The following is an 18,981-nucleotide window of genomic DNA, read 5'->3' as shown; positions in this document are numbered from 1 at the left end:
TAATAGTATTCTAATAGTATCCTAGTAGTATCCTATTTGCAACATGCAGAATACTAGTAGTACCAGTAGTACCCTGCTGTGGAGTTTTTTCATGTCCAACAGTACATGTGTAGATGCTAACCCAGCTGTGTGGAGCACAGGGTGCTTAAATGCAAGGCTAGCTGGAAGGCAGCCCCTGTGCTGAAGCACTCTCATACCTCAGACAGCTGCTCTGCAGCATGTGGAACCCAGTCAGAGCAGCCAAGGCTAGCAGGATACCCAGGGGTCAGCCTGCCAGCCCAGGGCTACTATGACTGGGCTCCACATGCTGTGCACAAATAAACTCTGGAGCAATAAAAACTTAGTTTATTCATGCACATTAATCGCATATGTAGATGCACCCATGATGAAATCTATAAGTAAAGCTCTGATTCACTGCCAGTTGCAAGGTGCTGAATAGTGCAACGTTCAGGTCTTTAGTCTGGAGTCAGTTGTGTGTTTAGGTGATTACCCGATTTCATAACTTCAGGAACATTTACGGCATTGTGACGTATACAAACAGAATGGATAGTACTTCCATGCCACTGATCATATTTTCTTTCTAAAATTATATATTGTTTCTGTGGGCCCAAAACTTCAAAAAATAGGGTTAGCTATATAGAGTCACTAAATTGTTTTTAACCTCTTCCTTGTTGAGGAAACCTATTTTTGTATTAGTTAAAAAAATGTTCATGAACAGGAAATCTGTTGACACCTTTAAGGAAAGTAATGTGAATTAAGTAGAAAATTATACCAAGGTGGGCACGTGGAAAGTAAAACTGCAAATGTAAGATGAAAGAAGAAAAGTATCAAACTATTAAAATATTAATATAGCCTTCTCTTTAAAATAGAATTCAGTGAAGGTACTCTAAAATATTATAACAGCTGTCATAGTTTGCATTTTTCTCAAAAGCTTCCCTATTTTTCTTTCTCAGATCTTACAAAAATCTGTTGTTTTACAGACTTTTTACTGCTTAAGGTATGAAAATTTGTTAACAAAGATATACAAGATCATTTTACGGTTATGCGTATTACAGAAGTGAAATGTTAAAACACTGCAGTGGTGTGTTGGAAGCATTTAATTTTGATAGGCATGATATATAGCTAGGGAAGTAAATGTACTCAAATAATTATGCTGTCTTTGAAAGACTAGGCAATTTAAAAGTAGATTAGCCAATGAGACTGAAGTAGTTGTCAAATTTTCAGGAAGTAATTAAACAAGCAGAGGTTCTCTCTTTTTACTGGCTGTTTCTGGATTACATAGGGATTATGAAGAGAGACAAGAAAAATGACAGAGCAGGCTAAACAGCCTATCAACCTCTTGGAGAACTGTTTTTTTTTTCAGTGGTTCAGCTTTCTCTTTTACAAATAGTTAAATAACGTATTACAATATTTTGGATAGGGGTGGCTGAAAAAGGTAGCCGCCTTTTAAAAGAAAAGAAACAAGTTTTAAATTTAAGTATGTAATGGATTTAAATATTATGTAGTGCCTCCAAAAAATTGTTCCCTCTTTTTTTGGGTAGGTTAATTTAATCCTTTGCTTTTCTGGCTGACTTCCATTTCTTCCATATCTTCTGAAATAAGGTCCCTAGTTGTTTCTGCAGTTATTGTCAGTGTTGCGTGATTGTGCATAAAGTAGACTTTGCATACTTCCACACCTTTTCTAGAACACCTCCTCAGTTCTCCAAGTACCTGCAACAGTCTGTGTTTCACTTCACACAACGCAACATGCAGAAATTGCCTTTGGGCACTTAGGAAAAAACTCATCTGCTGGTAAACTCGAGGCTAAATTGAATAAAGGATTTGAACACCTAATCCCAGGAGTGGAACCTGGGACCCTGTCCTTTACAGAGCATGAGAAAAATTAAGCACATGGAAATTGAATCAATCCCTCCTTCTGCTCCCACTATTCAGGAGAGTTTTTTGAACTAACTGAAAGGAAAGATTGAGGACAATGGTATGTTTCCAGTGCCTTGCTGAGGCCTAGAAGGAAGTGCCTCCTACATCAGGGGTTCCCAACCCCGCCTAGTACCGAGCCACAAAGGGTTGGCTGCTAGTCTACAGGAGAGTTGGCTGCTGGACCAGAGGTGACCACAGACCGGCAAACTGAGGACTGGAAGTGACCACCATACCGAGGATCAGGAGCTAACCCTTTTTTATATTAAGTATAAAACCCTTTACACTAAGTATAAAAAAGGGTTGGCTGCATGCCCACAGTATGCCAGTCACTGCTGGTCCACAGTTTGCCAGTCTGCAGTTTGCCCGTCCATGGGTGCTTGCTTTTTGCTGGTGTAGATGGAGCCTGGGATCAGGCTCCCCTTGCATTGGCAATAAGGTGTGATGGGGTATAATGTGTTACTCTGTCGATCATGCATTAGACCTGCATGTGTAAAGGGGCCCTAAATGTTGTAACTGTGTGTGCCTCTCCAGGCACCATGTTTACTTTCAGTTTGGGTCCCAACTAATAACAATAAAGTCATCAGCCCTCTCTTCCTTGGGCTAATCGAACAATGACCCCTGTGGATTCATAAAACTATAACACTAAGGAAGGATTTAAGCTTCTGTCTCCTATTTCCAGGAAGTTTGCTCTCTTATAGGTCATTGCCAGGTGGGTGGCAGTGCTGCTGCCACCACCACCTGCTGTTCTACAAAAGAAAGCGGCCACCTACATTTGTGAGGACCCTGATACTGTGGGTATCCCATCTTGGTAGAGCATAACTACCCTATTGGGCTTGTCACAGGACTTCAATGCATCAGTGCCTATTTTTTAGTTGTAATCTAATTTAGGTATGGGCTAGGAATATATTTGCTCAGACCTGAGGCAATTTGAGCATGAAGAGAAGAAATTCAAGTGCCAAACAGAAAGGTACTACTGAATTTAGACTTCTCTGGGTAGTACTGAGCATTAGTTTTCTTTGGAGTGTAAGTTTGGGTTTAGGTGCCTCAGTTCCATTTAACTTCTAATTTACATGTGCAAGACTTTTATTTAATCAGAATGCTGGTTTTAATTGCTGGTGCTCATCAATATAATTGTTCAACAGAGACACAGTAAAAATTGAATTATGCTTGACCTTAAGTTCTGACCCTATCTTTGTTAGATTAGCACATTGATCTGATAATGAGCGCTGTGTTAAAACCTAAGACAGTTGTGACTTTGGGAGAATGATATGACCACTAATTGCATGCAGTGTATATGTTTTCTGGGGAATTCCTAATCATGCACTGCAAGGCTTTTCAACTGCTGGCCTGTGGTGCACAGGACACACATAGCCCATGAGTGGTTAATATACAGTTCATGGGCCCAGGCAGCCCGGTCTTCTACTGTTGCACAGCAAGAGAAGGTTTGGGGTTCATCAGTTTAGTCCAACAGGTAGGTTGTGCCACCCACATGTAGGGGGTGGGAATAAAAGTCATGTGTCCTCCACCACAGCCCACATAGTAAGGGGCATCCCAGGAAGGCTGCTCCCATATTGTGCAGCCTCAGCCCTGATGTAGTTCATTCAGAGTGCATTTGACTGTACCAGTCAAACCTAAGATAAAAAGTGACTGGACTGCATAGGCGGAGGAAAAAAATATGACTGGGGGATGGGGCTAAGTAGGCATGCACGTAAGTCTGTCAGAAAGTAAGTCTGTCATGGGGAAGGGGCATAGGGAGGCAGATCGAGGCCCCCTTAGTGAGGAAGAGTGGGGCAGAGATGGGGCAGGGGCTGGGGTGAACAGGGCCCCAGGCCTGGGGTGGATCATGGGAGACTCAGAGCCCAGGCAGCTCATTCAGGAGCATGGGGGGGAGCGGGGAAATCCTGCCACTGCACACAACCCTGGGACAGGCACAGAGAGCACATGCCACCCCAATCTGCGTGTGGGGCAGAGGTGGCTGCCAGTGCAGGCTATGCTTTGCACTCCATTGCTGGTGCCCCAGAATACACGCAATGCCTTGTGCTTCCTGCATACTGGCTGAACTGCCTGCCCATTGGTGGGAGGCACATGGCATTGCATGGCTGCTGGGGACTGGCAGTGGGGTGCAGAGTGCAGCCCACGGCAGCAGCCACCTCCACCTTGCACACAGCACAGATTGGGTGGGAGCACGTATCCCCTGTGCCTGCCCCAGGAATGTGGGCAGCAGCAGGAAACCCCCACCCTGGATGCCCCTGGATGGGCTCCCCAGGCAGCAAGCATCCCACGACCTGCCCTGGGGTCCCCCTCACCCCCCCCCCCGCAGGGGTCTTGATCTGCCCCACTACACCCCTTCCCTACCTTGTGCCCCTTTCCATCCACACATGTACCTGCTCATCTGGGCACTGCTCCACACATGGCTGAGCCGGGCCAGGCCAGGCTGGGCTGAATTCCTGGCTACCTGCAGGCTCTGGCTGCTTATCTCTGACTGTGCATACCACCCCCACCCCACACACACACTGCCTGCAGCCTCCAGGAGCTTGCACCTAGGCTGCCTGTATTTGTGGTGATAAGCCCCCTTAGCCCCAGCCTTCTGCCGCCTGTGATTGGATGTTTATAGAAGGATCCCAGTTCATCTAGTAGTGTTCAGGAAACCTGTAAGAAAAGTAGATATGGGTTCAAATGCAAAAGTTGAAAATTAACAGTGGGTTTCAGCAGCCATACACACACACACACACACGAGATCAACTTCTAACAGGAATGCCTGAGGGGTGCCATTGAAGGCATCAAAGTGTAACAGACAAGGTTGTCTGCCTATATCATTAGATCAACACAACAACAATCAACAACCTTTAAGGTGTAACATGCACATAAATATGCAATTTAGCCTACTCTTTATTCCCTATGGGTCATTATAATCAGGTCATACTTGTTATGGGAGTTTCTTGGGATTTCAGAAACTTCAAAGAAACTGTGCATCTGGTTCTGACTTTTAAACATATCAACCTTAGTCCTTTTGAAAGTTATATTTTTGTATGCTGTCTTCCTACCTAGTGAGGTAATCTAATTGCTGTGATATTTTTGCCAATGACAACAAGCCTTGTTTTAGTTAGTGTATTAAGACTAACTAGTTTATTCTAAATGCAGTGTGAATTTTGTATTTAACACCTTCTAAACAGTTTTATATTGAATAAATAAATAAGTTCATGACTTAGCTGAGTTAGTAGATCATAATATATTAAATATTTTCTCTAAGAAATAAAAGCAAAACAAAAAGCAGAAATAATAATAGCATTCTATTCCTTCCCCGTCTGTTAGATATATGTCATAACGTTAACAGTTAATGTTACGTTAACAGTAATTAAGGCACTACTGAGATAAGCTCCCCACATTAGGTTTTCAGTGACCATGATGTGGCTTTGTGTTTCCATTTTTACACCCTCCACTGAGGACAGTAACCATGGGAGGCATCTGACAGGGCCCAACATAACTTACTTTTGGGTAGTTTTCTCTGCTGTCTCATCAGGCAGGTTGGAGCCTGTTTTAGAAGAGGGTCTTGAACTGGGGAGTCCCTTAGTAATCCCTTTGAGGAGAAACGTAATGGCAAGCAGACAAGGAGCCCCTCTACACATATGGAGTGCCCTTCATTGAGATGACATCAGCAGAGCAGTCTCCTTCACAAAGCTGTAGGCAAAGGTGGAAGGAGTTTTGCTGACCACTGGGGTATGTTGAAGGAGAAATAGAGTCTTACCTGTCCCAGGTCTTTGGTAGCAGCGGCCACTGCTGTGACTTCTGCTATAGCATTGTGAAGTTGGGCTTCTGCAGCTGAGGAACAGTCTCATTACATACCAGCAGCACTAGGCCCATGGTACAGGCTCTTCAGGGGGCCACTCCTGGTGCCCCATTCACTTCTCTCCTCCCCCCAGACATGTTAATGAGTGCAGGGCTCTGCCATCCATGACAAAGCCTCCCTAGGAAGACAAGGGGAAGCCAGTCAAATCACCTTGCCCACCATCCTCCTCCTAGGGTTGTGGACTGCTAGGCAGTTAAAACTTCTAATTATTAAATTCTTCATTGATTTATTCCATGGTTTAAACTAGAGAGTCTTTTAGGGGTTCTTGATTAACACTACTAATTTTCTTGAGTAGCATTCTATACATGATTAACTACAATAACTGGAAGTCACTAATACAATCTCATCAGAGTAACAGATGAACTTTTCCTGTCGTAATGCTTATGTACATCTTCTATTTATCTCTGTTGTAACACTTTAAAGTAATATCTAATACCATTTCCAGAGTTAAGACTTTATTAGTGCCTTGTAAAGTAATTCTATACTTTTCTTATTCACAGCAGAGTTTGCAGTTGAAGAACTTTGGTAAGGTTCAGCTTTATTTTTGTTTTCTAAGCAATCCACTTCATTGTAAAATAGTTTTATAACTATCCTATATGGAGAGCACTGATACATCAGTCCAATATTCGATTGGTACCGATATAAAGAAAATTGGCCAATAATTTGGCCAATAAATGCCTATGAGTGCACACAGCCACAGAGCAACACTCAGGCAGCAAGGAACAGAGCCTGACAGCATGGAGAGCTGCCTCCAGCTGGTAAGTCCACTGTGGTAGAAAGGGAGGGGGGAGGGAATGGGTGTGAGGGGGAGCAGATCAATGCCGCCATAGTGAGGGAGGGGACAGGGGCAGGCACTGCCCAGCCAAGATGGGGCAGGGTGTGGGACAGACCTGAGGTTTGTCGGGGGGGGGAGGGGCAGTTCTCACTTCTGCATGCACCCTGGGGTGCACAGTGGGAGGGGTGCTCCCAGATCTGCATAAAGCAGGGCAGGTGGGCTGCAGCTGTGGGCTGGAGTCAGGGCTGTACTGGGCTCTTCTCACCAGGGGCTGGGCTCAGGGCAGGGGCTATGGATGGGGCTGCAGCCACCTCAGATTTCACCATAGCACCACTTCCAGTGCTGCTGCTCACCCGTCAGCCCCAGCTCAACTTCTGCCTCCCCCCATGCACTGGGAAGACCTGGAGCTGCATCGGACATGCGGTGGCAGTAGTGCTGGGAGCAGCACTACAGTGAAATTTGGGGTGGCTGCAGTCCTCTTGATAACTCCTGCCCTGAGCCCAGCCCCTGGTGAGAAAAGCCTGGTGCAGCCCTGGCTCCAGTCCACAGCTGCAGCCCACTCCCCAACCCCACGCAGATCCAGGAGCACACAGCTCCCACCCCGTGCCCCCCCGGGTTCACGCAGAAGCAGGAGCTGCCTCCCTGACAAGCCATGGGTCCATTCCACCCCCCTGCTGCCCTGGCTGGGCAGCGCCTACCCCTGCTTCTGCCCCTGTTCCTACCTCTGTCCTCTCTCTAACAATGGGACTGGGGGGAGTGCCTCCAATCTGTCTCCCCTTCCCTCCTGCCTCCCCTTCCACCACAACGGACTTAGCAGCTGAAGGCAACTCTCTATGCTGTATTGGAAATCAGATCAGTATCAGCTGATATGCCTCCTTAAAAATTGGATATCGGTGCTGGCCCCAAAAATCTCTATTGGTGCACACTTAGTCCTATACTGTATCTTTAGTAGTTTAAACCTTTTTTTCTTTAATTAAAATGTTAAAGATAAATTGACCTTTTTTTGTTTGTTTAATATTATCAAAATAGAAGATTTGCAAGCGTAGAAAGACTGAGGCAATTATTATGCATGGGGAAGATAGCTTCTCACCATAAACTGTTCTGTTATTTGTTTGATTTTAATTCTTAATACTGTATTTTGTTGCATACACTGTACCCCAGGATAATATAGGCACCTTGTTTTTGAAAGACAGAATGAAGAAAAAAAAATCTTTCTTTATAGTAAATGACTTAGTAGAAGCTAGGGAGATAAGTCTGCTCATTGTTCTTCTACCTGTGGATCATTGCAGAGTTACTTTTTTCTTTCCCCTAGCAAAAGCTGAAGTGGCAGAAACTGCTGTTAGTATATGTCTTGCTTACAGTACGCCGTTTCCAGCAGATGTTTTTTGGGGAAAGGTGCATATTGTATGCAAGAAAATGTGGCGTGTACATTGGACCTGGTCCTGGGAGTCAAGTAATATATATTATTTTACCTGTTCTGTCACTAGCTTTCTGTATGATTTTGGACTTCTCTTTAATGCTTTCTGTGCCTCAGTTTTATAAAAACTGGAAGTAATGATACTTCCCATTCTCCTGGCTTATGCTATTGAGAAGCTTAACATTTTCAGGCACTTTTTTTTACCTGGACATAGAAAACAGCATACATGTTTTAAATATTCAGATTACATTTTATAAACTATCTACATACTATACAATTTTGAAATATTGCTTTGTCATTCAGGTCACGTGCTCTAATGATTTTGAAGAAAGACATAGTATCCCCTCAAACTGCACATAAAGAACACTATGCAAATTGGTGTTAACTATATGTTGTGAATTCAGGAAGCAAACATTCATAGCATAAATGTTATTAAAAAAACCCCAAAACCAGTATGATGCAGGAATCCTGGTTCTCTCTGTTAAAAAAACTTCAAAATTCTCTGATAAAAACACAAACCCCAAATCTGCATTTTTCCATGATTAAAATGCAACACCACTATATATATAGATATAAATATCAGTTGAACACAATGTTTTATTGACATCTTTACAATTTTAAAGCAATTTGGAAGCTTACCAATCATGATGATAAAGTTATTCGAAATACCTATATATTTTGGTGTTTGGTTTTGGTTTTTTATCATGGAAAACCAGAGCTTACCCTGCCCCCTTTGCTCACCAGGATGCAGGTCCAGCTGCGGCTGTTCCCCCTGCTGTTTTGTGGTGCTGAGCTGCCCTGATATGCTGGTGCTCTACCTCTGTCTATTCCATTGCCCCTCACTCCCAAACCACAGCCCCTTTCCCCCCAGACTTGTTGGTGCCCCTCACTCCCAACCTGCAGTCCTATGGCCCTGCCAGTGTCCCTCACTTCCAGCCCACAGCCCCTCCCCCCTAGCTCTGTTGGTGCTCTTTACTCCTGCCTTGCAGCCCCCCATCCCTTCAAGTGCCCCTCACTCCTGACCCACTGCACCCAACCCCAGGCCATAGCCCCCAGTGTGTGAGGAAGGGGGGTTATGTGTGGGGGAGGGGATGTGGGCATAAGCAACACCATAGGTGATGCACTGGGGGGATATAGTTGGGCATGAGGCAGATTTCTTCACCTACAGTGGGGCATGAGGCTGCAGTATGGCTGGCCTGGCACTAGATGGCAGCTGTCTCCTGAGCCCGGTGGGCAGAACCCAGCACAGGAGGGCAGAGCAGGATGGGGAGACTTGGTGCTGCCACTGCCACTGCCACCACCACATCCACCTGGAGCACCATGCCATCATGGCCACCAAGGTGAGGTGCTGCTGCAGTGGGGGCACCAACCCTGCACTGCTGCTGCGGTGCCTCACCTTGGTGGCCGTGGTAGTGCAGTGTTCTTGGTGTAAGTGGTGGGACCACCAAACCTCCCTGCCCTACTCCACCCTCCCACACCAGGTCCCACCCACTGGACCACAAAGGTCTGGTGCTGGTCCAGCCAGGCTGCAGCCCCATGCCCTGCTATGGACACATATGTTATGTTCCCAGCCCCAGCTGCCAATCATCAACCTTGTTCCACTTCTTCCCTCATTGTGAGGGCTCAGCATGAGCTGTGGCTGATGCTTCAATTTCCCCACAAATTGTGCTCCCCACTGTGCCCCCCCATGCATTGCCTATGGCCCCCACCCCTTCATACATTGCCTATGCCCCTCCCCATACACTTATCTGCAAGGAGCTGGCTGTATTGCCAGCCACATGCATGACATCTAAAAAAGTACTTGAACCCAGAAGCCTCAGAAGAAAAGCCAAATTGCCTTACCCGGACTCCAGTAAAAGGTTTTCCTCTCATGGTCAAATGCTGCAGCCCCTACACACAGGTGACATAGAAGCTGCCATATTAGAACAGGACCAGACAGTTCTAGAAATCTGACAGGTGATAATTATGAAATAACAGTAGAATAATAATAGAAATAATAGATTTTCTTCTAGCACTGAATGGTTAGCAATTGACTTGCATCCTGAATCATAGGAGTTTATACAATTTCCAAATTTCTTCTCTGCTGTGTGGGTACACTATTACCCATCCAGCCCTATGAATACTGCTAAACTCTTGTTTCCAGTGCCTTGAGTAACAGGCTAACTGGTTGGAAAAAAATGTCCTTGAATCAGTTTTACAGCTGTTCCTTTCCAATTTCACTAATGTCCCCTTGTTCTTGGGAAGAATTTAATTTCTCTTTATCCTTACTTATAGTATCTCTCAACACCACCCCCCAGCAGTTTTGTGTAGGTCCTCCTTTGCCCTGTGCTCCCTTTCTCTCTATTTTCCCTCAGTCTCTTTGCGCACAGATATGGCAGAAATAAAGGGTGGATGTGAATCTCCCACTTAATTTAAACATTCCTTGAATGAAAAGACAAGATTTTCAGCCTGCAGTTGTAATTACCTTGCTTAACTATTTCAGCCCTACCAAGATTAGGGTTGCCAACCCTGTTTGACTCTATTCAGAGAGTCAAACCAAGAGAAGTGGTGCTGGCTCCTACCCTGGGGGTCTTTAAGAGGTGGCTAGATGAACACCTTGCTGGGGTCGTTTGACCCCAGTACTCTTTTCTGCCATGGCAGGGGGGCAGACTCGATGATCTGTTTGCGTCCCTTCCAACCCTAGAAACTATGAAACTATTCCAGGAGGTTTCTGGAATGCCAGTGTGCCCGTGACACAACACTAACATGCCCACATGCTTGCGTATGTCAGTGACAGATTACAATGCATAGGCTTTACATCAAGAAACCCACTGGACTACTGTATAAATTGGATTCAACATTTAATATTTATTTTAATGAATGCGCCATCATTTATCTCCTGGGTGACTCTCAGCAGTCTCCTGGAGATTTATATCTTATGCCTGGAGACTCCAGGACGATCCTGGAGGATTGGCAACCCTAACCAAGATCAGTCCTGCACCAACAACTCTCCAGCTTCAGCTAATGGGCAAGTACAGGGAGGATTTATTTTGAAAGTGTTGGTTTTGTCCCAGCTGCATACAGACACACTGTACCTACCCATATGCATGTGTACTGCCAGTTGTCTCATGTCATTTGTGTTCTGTTTTTCCTCTTCCTGAAACACTATTTATACAAACGGCTTTCTTCTTCCTTTCAATTAGGTAACCATGATTTATTTACTTTTCTGTTTCTATCATCCACACACATATTTAGTGTTGTAGCTCTTGTCAGAACTTTTTTTTAAAGTTATTTATTTTGATTTCTGATGAGACAGCTTTAAATCAGATGTCAGTGTCAGCAAGTATGCTGCCCAGTGAATGTCATAAAATAACCAGACAGCTCCATGTTTGATTTGCTTTGCTCTCTGTAACTTCCGGGTGCTGGTGGTTGTTTTAATGAGAGTTTGGAACTCCTCTGGATAGGTGGACATCTAAATTACACAAATTGAAAACACCTTTGCACAAAAAGGGCTGGTGATGGTCATCAAACTGTTGAATGGAAGAATAACAGAATCTTCAGATTTCACAGTCTGATGCAGTAAAAAACTATCATTAAACAAAGGGGTGTTTTGTATATAGTTAAACAAAGGGTGAGCTGAACACAGGATGTGGCACAGTTGATGGACCCAAATTGACTGGGCCAAATAACAATCAGTAGATGCCACCTTTTCTGTGGGAATCAACCTCTTTATTTTTTCTGTAGATGCCACCTACTGAATCAACCTCTTTTGTTTTGTCAGTAGATGCCACCTTTTGTGTGTGAATCACCCTCTTTGAAGTCTCATAGCACTGTAGGATGTGTGGATGTTCTGTCAAAGTTCTTTGGGTAAAGGTGATCTCACTTATTCCACCAACTCAAATAATAAATCTAAATAAAAGTCTAATAAAAGAGATCAGCTTTACTCAAAGAACCTTGTCTGCCCATGCCCTTAGACCAACACAGCTACACCCTACACCCCTGTAACATGGATGCGCTGTTGAACTTGAGCATCCTAGGGTTCAGTTTTAAGACAAAGGATTTTTCTTCTGTCTTCGGGTGTCTGTGTTTCCTGAGATAGGAGGGAGCATCAGCCGAGTGCAATGTAACTGCAGTAGTACAAAAAAAAACTGCAGGTGGAGGACTAGGGTGTATCAAAAAAAGAGCCAAACACACGTGAACTTGGGGAGAAGGTTTGGCATCAAGTGGATTGCTGTAAACAAGCGATGGGTCCCAAAGGTAGGCGCAGATTGTTTTTCAGGAGTGCCATATATGGGAAGGAGGGAGGGGGACCTTTGGGGCACTTTAAAATGGAAAGAGCATAAAAGTGTGTGTGTGTGTGTGTGTGTGTGTGTGTGTGTGTGTGTGTGTGTAAGAGCATAAAATCGTGTGTGTGTGTACACACTTTAAATTGGAAAGACCATAGAAGACAGAGTGTACACTTTAAAATGCAAAGAGCATAAAAGTGTGTGTGTGTGTTTTAAAATAGAGCATAAAGAGAGTACAGACTTTAAAATGGGAAGAGCATAAAAGAGAGAGAGAAAGTGTGTGTGTGTGTGTGTGTGTGTGTGTGTGGGTGGGTGTGTATGGGTGTGTGGGTGGGTGGGTGGGTGGGTGTGCTGGGGGGGAGCTGTTCCATATTTAATGTATTGTGTGTCCTCCTTGTAAGTGGCACCGGGAGCGACTACAAGAAGAAAGCGGAGATCTCCAAGAACCGCCGCTCTCACAAAGAAAGGCGAATAAATGCCCAGGGCCACAAATCCGAAAGGTAAAAATGATTTCTCTTGGCCGTTTTGTCACCGGTCCCGGAATACAAGCACTAGAGAGAAAGCGAGGGGAGGGGAGGGGGTGGCAGTGAAGGGCGGTGGTTGCTCCTTCATACCTTGGACCATCACCGTTTCCCAAAGAAGCCTTGAAGAAGCAGCAAGCCACTGTTGTGCAAAGCCAAAACTGGCGCAGCTGTGCCTGGGAAGCAGCGCGCTGCCCCAGCACTCGTAACTCACGCAGGAAAACTCGGCGACTGGAGAAACTTCCCTGCGGAATTAAATTAGTGGGCCGGGAGAAGGAACAAAGTTTGCTCCAAAAATAGTATTTTCTGTTCTTTTTTTCCTTTTGAAGAGAACCCGATAGCGCCATGGTTTGCAGCCTATAATTTGGTGCGTGATCAGAAGAAGTTTGGAGCGTAATCACAGCTTTCTGGGAGCTTGTTAGAGAGGGCAGCGCTCCCTTCAAGGAAATTTTATATACTCTTCATTTGGGCTTGTTTTCCGCCGTCTTCTGACATTTACTGTGATGAGCCATTGCGTGAGGGTAATGTAATATTGAGCAAGGAGGCACACATTCAGTTTCAGACTGGAACATGCCCTTAAGCCTGCTTTAAATGAGGAGCGGGGGAGACGGCCAGATCCCCTGCCCTGCTGTCACATGTCTGCGCGGGGCAGCGCCGCTTGCCCGGGCGCTGCTGGGCGCACACGCTTGCAGCCTCTCCAAGAGGAACCGCTGCCAGACCTGGGGGGTTTCTCGGGTTTCCACGTTGCTCTTGGCCAAGACGCGTTGTACCCTAATTCCTCCTAAATGTATAAAGCCGATGGGGTCAGGGAACTCCATCTCTCAGCCCCCCCCAAGCCCCCATGTAGTGCCACAATTGATGTGGGAGGCAGAGAGAGGGGAAATAGTGCAAGCCGGACGGGCTCTTTGGCAGGCACTCCCCATTATTAGGTTGCCAGTTTGGCAGGCGGAGGAGAGTCCTGCGTCCTGACTTTGTCAGCCTGCAGACTGCTGAAGGTTTCATCCAGCTCTCCTAAGAAGCAGCGGCATCTTTGCTTTTGACCCCCCTAGAAGGATTCAGCTTGGAGGCTGAACGGGTCCCAAATGCAGCATCCCTCACCTGCCCCTGGGACTCCAGGGACTCAAGTCGTTTCCTTCCTGCCAAGCTCATCTCGAAAGGTTGCATCCATAAGACATGCATGCATAGGACAAGGACCCACCACGCCACCGCGGGCCTTTTTAATAAGACGCCTTACTGTATCAAGAGACACCGGATTGCTGCGGTGGCTATTGGTACCAATGGACGGTTACTAAATCGGTACAGCAATGCATGAGCAAGACCTTAAAAAGTTGTTTTACTGCCTACAAACGCTCAGAGAAGACGATCAGGCGTTAGGCAAAGCAGGATGGCAAAGGGGGTGGCAAGGGTGTTCTTAAAGCCACTTTTAGCTGAGCTACACGTTTTTATTAGTGAATGAGAGGCGACTAACACCCTCGGATTTGGCAGTAATGACCACCTCAGTGGGGAGAAATTATAATGCCTGACGCGTAGACAAGACCCACTGGGCAAAGGACATCGCTTAGCAGTAGCGACTATTTTATTTAGTAAACGGAATTAGTACAAGCGCAGGGATTTAGGGTTCAGGTAGTAAACTGCTTGGTCATTATAGAAGGAATTTATTTTGTATTGAGAAAAGAAAAATATTTGAAATCGGTAACCTCTCTATTGGCTAAAAGGTACCTTCCTTCTGCCCACTACCCAGATTTGTCCCCTTTTTAAATCAGAGAAGCTCTATTCTAAGTTTTCTACGTGCCAAGACCTAGACGGTCACTCTACAAGCTCCAGCATTTTAACACCTGCGACCAGCTCAGTTTTGCTACTTGAAAAAATCCCTTTCAAACATAAACGTGCCACGCCAGAGATTTAGATAACTTCTGAACATTGAAAACATCGTTATGATTTTCAGGTGCAAAGTGTACAACAAATGTTGCTCTTCTATAGCTGATCCTGCAGCTTTTGCTGCTAGAAAGGCAATATTGTTATCGCATCTGAAGTCACACGAAACAAGCACTGAAGGGACCACAATTTGATCTCATAATTTGAATCATCCTAATTTGGTGGTACTAATCATCATCAGAATTTGATCAGAATTTGAATAACTTCCATTACGAAATACTTGCTCATAATGCATGCCAGGCTCCAAATACCAGAGTACTGACAATATGGGGCACCTAATTTTTAGCAGGTTTCTCAGGCAATTACAAATTTTAACAATATGTTTACTCGTTGATTATCCAGATTGGTTCACAGAATTTAGCAGGTATAAATATCTGTTAAACGTCTGTTAAAAATTACTCGATTTGTTTCGGTGGGGTTTATAGCTTATTTCCTAAAAGAGAAAGAGCCAAAGCTTTTAATTTTGAAGTGTTCTGAAGATGGCATTTAGGAAAACTGCCCCCAAAGCGACATTTAAGTTGCCTTGAGGGTAATTTTAAATATTTGGGGGTTTTTTGTTAATAGTTTGGGTCTGTAAATGCAACTTTCATTTATTTTGATGCGGTAGATGAGATGAGGGAGCATTCGTTTTTTGATCCAAAGCTTGCCAAATAACCGAGGCACAAATTGCTAAATTGTCGTCTTCTTTTTTTTCCCCTCTCGGGCACAAATATCTTTAATGACAAGGTTTAGACCTCTAAGAGCAGTAGTTTCCCGCGGGAGCTTTGCTTAAATATGAATAGCTGTGAAAACGCCTCAGCCATTGTTCTGCGTTTCTAATGGATTTAGGGTTGCAAATGAAAAGATGAACCAGATCTGGGGCTCAGAGCTCACTGGAAATTGGCTTTTTGTTCAAGGCAACTTGTGGGAAGCAAAAGATAAAGGAATGCCCATGCAACAGTTTTTAAGCCCGTTGAAAAAAGACATGAAGCGATCTACTCCTACAGCATCTTCTCCATGGGATGATTGCTTTGTATTTATAAGATACAGGGTCTGTATTTTCCCCCGCTCCTTTGTAATGCCTTAGAAGAAAAGAGTGTGTGTATGTGGGGGGGATTTCTAGTCCTTTTTTGTTTTGTTTTGTTTTCTATTTCGCTTTTATTATTTTAGGCTGAGACATAACAAACGATTACAGGTTGGAAAACGCATTTGAAAGCAGTAAGGTCACATTACGAGGAAAGTCTGGGCAGCATTAATCTGGTGTTTGGAAAGCAGTTGACAGTTGTGAAGGGTGTTGGGTTTTTTTTAATTGGTCTTAAAAAAGAAAACCCTAAAAACCTAGCCCTCTCTTTCCTTCCCTTCCCCCCGCTTCCAAAATCCCCCCACTAGACCAGTGGTTTCCAACCTTTATTCATTTGCAGACCCCTAAAAAAATTCGTATAGAGATTTTTGGAAATCTCAGGTTTTGCTGGCCCCTTTGGATTGTAAATGTGGCTATTCACACACTTCTGACTGATCAACATCATTTTTCTCAGACCTCTTGGACATAGTCTGGGACCCGCAGGTTGAAAACCACTGCACCAGGACATAAAACCCAACCTCCTTCTCCTCCTCTCTTACAATCCTGTGAGCTTGGAAACACCTGGTGTCCCCCCAGCCCCAATTTGCTTTTTCTACTGGAAACAAGGTACTGGGATAGGATTCAGGTGAACGCTTGGGGTGGGGGGGACACCAGTTCTGGCACAGGTGACATTGTCTGGCACGGGCACAGGTAACACTGTTTGGCACAGGTAACACTCTGCCCTCACCTGGAAGACGATGCTCAGCATCAGGATAAAAGACCAGTGACTTCCAGTAAGGGGATTGGGGGCGGGGAGAGCATTTGCTATTTCAACAAAAGAGGGATGAAGGCCTTAGTCAAAGATGTATTTGGTAGCCGTGTTTGTCTGAGACAAAAAGAAATGCAAAAGTCTAGAACTCTTGGTTTAAGGATGATTAGACCAATTCATAAATCGCAGAAAAAAATGTTTCTATATCTATATAGATATATTGCAATTTCTTAGTTGATCTAATACAAGGTATCATCTCTGAACAAAGCATTCTGGAGTTTTGCATTACTCAAGTCAAAGCAGCTTATTTCAGTGATCATTTGGCCTGAGTAAGTCCTGCCCACAGACTCTGGCCCGTGATATAAACCATATTTTTGCCCTTGCTCCCCCTTGGATCCGAATGGTGAGAACTGCCTCCTGCCTGCTCCGCTATTGAGGGGCTCCTTGGTGAGCACGGAGACCTGTCTTCCTTGGATCCAGTAGGAGTTTCTTTAACTCCCTTAGTCTCCGATCCCTAATTACCCAGCTGATTACCCAACTGCTCCTGTATGAAGTCAGCCCCTGGGGCTGGGATGGAGTCTCTTGTAGTTGTAACATTGCATTTTCTGTTACCTAGTTGTTCCCCTCCTCACTCCCACCCCTCGTATGGCAGTCCCTTGCTGGGGCACTCTGTGTTTCCCTACTGGCTTTGTCATCTATTTGGGTTCACAAATCTTAACATCTACTAATAAAATTCAATCTGGTGTTTGGCATCTTAATAGCTGGGTTTGCTCCCCCCGGAGCTTTCCTACAGCCCAGCAGTATGGAAGGGAAAATGCTTGCAGAGTTGTTGTGTCCAAGCATGGCAGAGACTGGGAAGTCACCCAAATGGCACCACCCTGCCACACTAATTCATAAGAGAAAGACAAGGGAGAGGAGGAATGACTGGGCTCTGGTGCCTGTCGCCAAGAGGACCCCTCGCCTGCGTGTGAGGCTTTATTTGCCGGGGTAACTTCCCTACAAGCTATGTTACCTGCTGGGGTGTGTTACAAGCTACCTTTTTGCTTTCCTGAGGGGCTGATCCCGCCGGGAAAGCTCGCAAAGAGCCCAGCAGTCAGGGGATGCCATAGGGATCTGGTGGTTGGGGGGGACTGTAAAGCACAAGACAGCCCAAATGGCATTGCTGGAGCAGTCAAATGTAGGTTATCCTCTCGTCATCCAGGAAATACATTTAAAGCGCGTTAATTATCTGCTTCTGAACAGACGGGAGGGCTCATCTCAAGTCGCAGGGACACAGCGCAGTTAACTCCTAGAATGACAGAAGATGCGGGTTGGAAGGGACCTCAGGTCATCTAGTCCTCGAAGCAGGACCAGCCCCAACTAGACGGGGCTTTTCTGAGCTGGGTCTTAAACCTCCAGGGATGGAGACTCCTCCACCCCTCTGGGTAACCCCTTCCAGGACTTCACCACCCTCCCAGTAAGGAACCCCTTTCCTAATATCCACCCTAAACCTCCCGGGCTGCAGCTTGAGACCCCTGCTCCTTGTTCTGCCCGGGTGCCGGACTCGCCTGCCCACAAGTCTCTCTCCACTGCAGCCGGGTCCTAGGCGGTGACTTACGTGCCAAATGCCCAGAAACCCGAGGTGGCTTGGGCTGCCAGGGGGCTCGCACATCACCGGGCGGCTTGCAAAGAAGCGATCCCACAGCTCTGGTCCACCTGCCTCTTGCTTCCGGCCCTATCGAGGCCATGGACGCAAGCCTCTCGCATGAGCCCCCCGCGAGCCCGTCCCTTTCCTACAGCGAGGCCTTTGGTTTGGTTCAGATCCCAACTCGCCGCTTGGCAAAGCCAAGAGGAGCGGGGTAGATGCGATCGGGTAGATGTGATCAGTTCACACGCCCGTGATGAGGGGCTGCGATCAGCCCCGACTAGCCAGGACCGCAGCCACTGAAGCCTGCCGAGTGGAGCTGAGCCCTCCCGTCTGTTCAGAGGCGGAGAATTAACGCGCTTCAAATGCAGTTCCTCGATGATGGGAGGGTAACCCACATTTTACTGCTCCAGCGAGGCCATTTGGGCTCTCCTCTGCTTTACAGTCCTCCCCCAGCCAGCAGATCCCAGTCCTGCTCTCAGCCAGCTCCGGACAAAGAGAAACGTGCCCGGCAAAGTCAAGCCCATTTCACCCGATCAAGCAACCGATGCACCCACGGATCAAGGAGCCGATTAAGCACCCGATTGCCCTTTCCCGGGTGGGACCAGGAGGCTGGAAGCCGGAGCGATGCCTTGTCTCCACTCCGGCCTGAATGCCAAGCCCTTGCACGCCCCGCAGCCAGAGCGGGGACCATTCGTGTCTGTCCTGCCCTCAGGGTTTTCCTCCCCTTTGCCCGATCCGTTCGGTTTCTGTGATCCCCCTCCTGGCTCGCAGCACCAGCCGCTTGGCTTCTTTCTCAGCCGATGCCTTTTCTGTGGCAGCGCCTGCTCTGGTCCGAGACGTGCCAGCCTTGCCTAAGGCAATGGCCCTGA

The 18,981-nt window shown here is 46.1% G+C and overlaps 1 long non-coding RNA gene across 2 annotated transcripts; it reads left to right on the top strand.

Annotated features, from left to right (window-relative positions):
• Nucleotides 1–9,543: 9,543 nt before the first annotated feature.
• On the top strand, nt 9,544–13,206 carry LOC149870413 (uncharacterized). Of its 2 annotated transcripts, none has more exons than XR_016440736.1 (3): nt 9,544–12,192; nt 12,623–12,721; nt 13,072–13,206. It is a non-coding gene; the product is annotated as an uncharacterized LOC149870413 (long non-coding RNA). The 2 variants fall into 2 exon arrangements; XR_016440737.1 differs by lacking the exon at nt 9,544–12,192 and adding an exon at nt 12,378–12,418.
• The last annotated feature ends 5,775 nt before the right edge of the window (nt 13,207–18,981 follow it).

The sequence above is a fragment of the Crocodylus siamensis genome, chromosome 2 (assembly GCF_052110815.1).
Source record: "Crocodylus siamensis isolate JL-2025a chromosome 2, ASM5211081v1, whole genome shotgun sequence".
Taxonomy (NCBI): Eukaryota; Metazoa; Chordata; order Crocodylia; family Crocodylidae; genus Crocodylus; species Crocodylus siamensis.
Note: the sequence above shows the minus strand (reverse complement) of the source record. Positions and strands in the feature narration are given on the sequence as shown.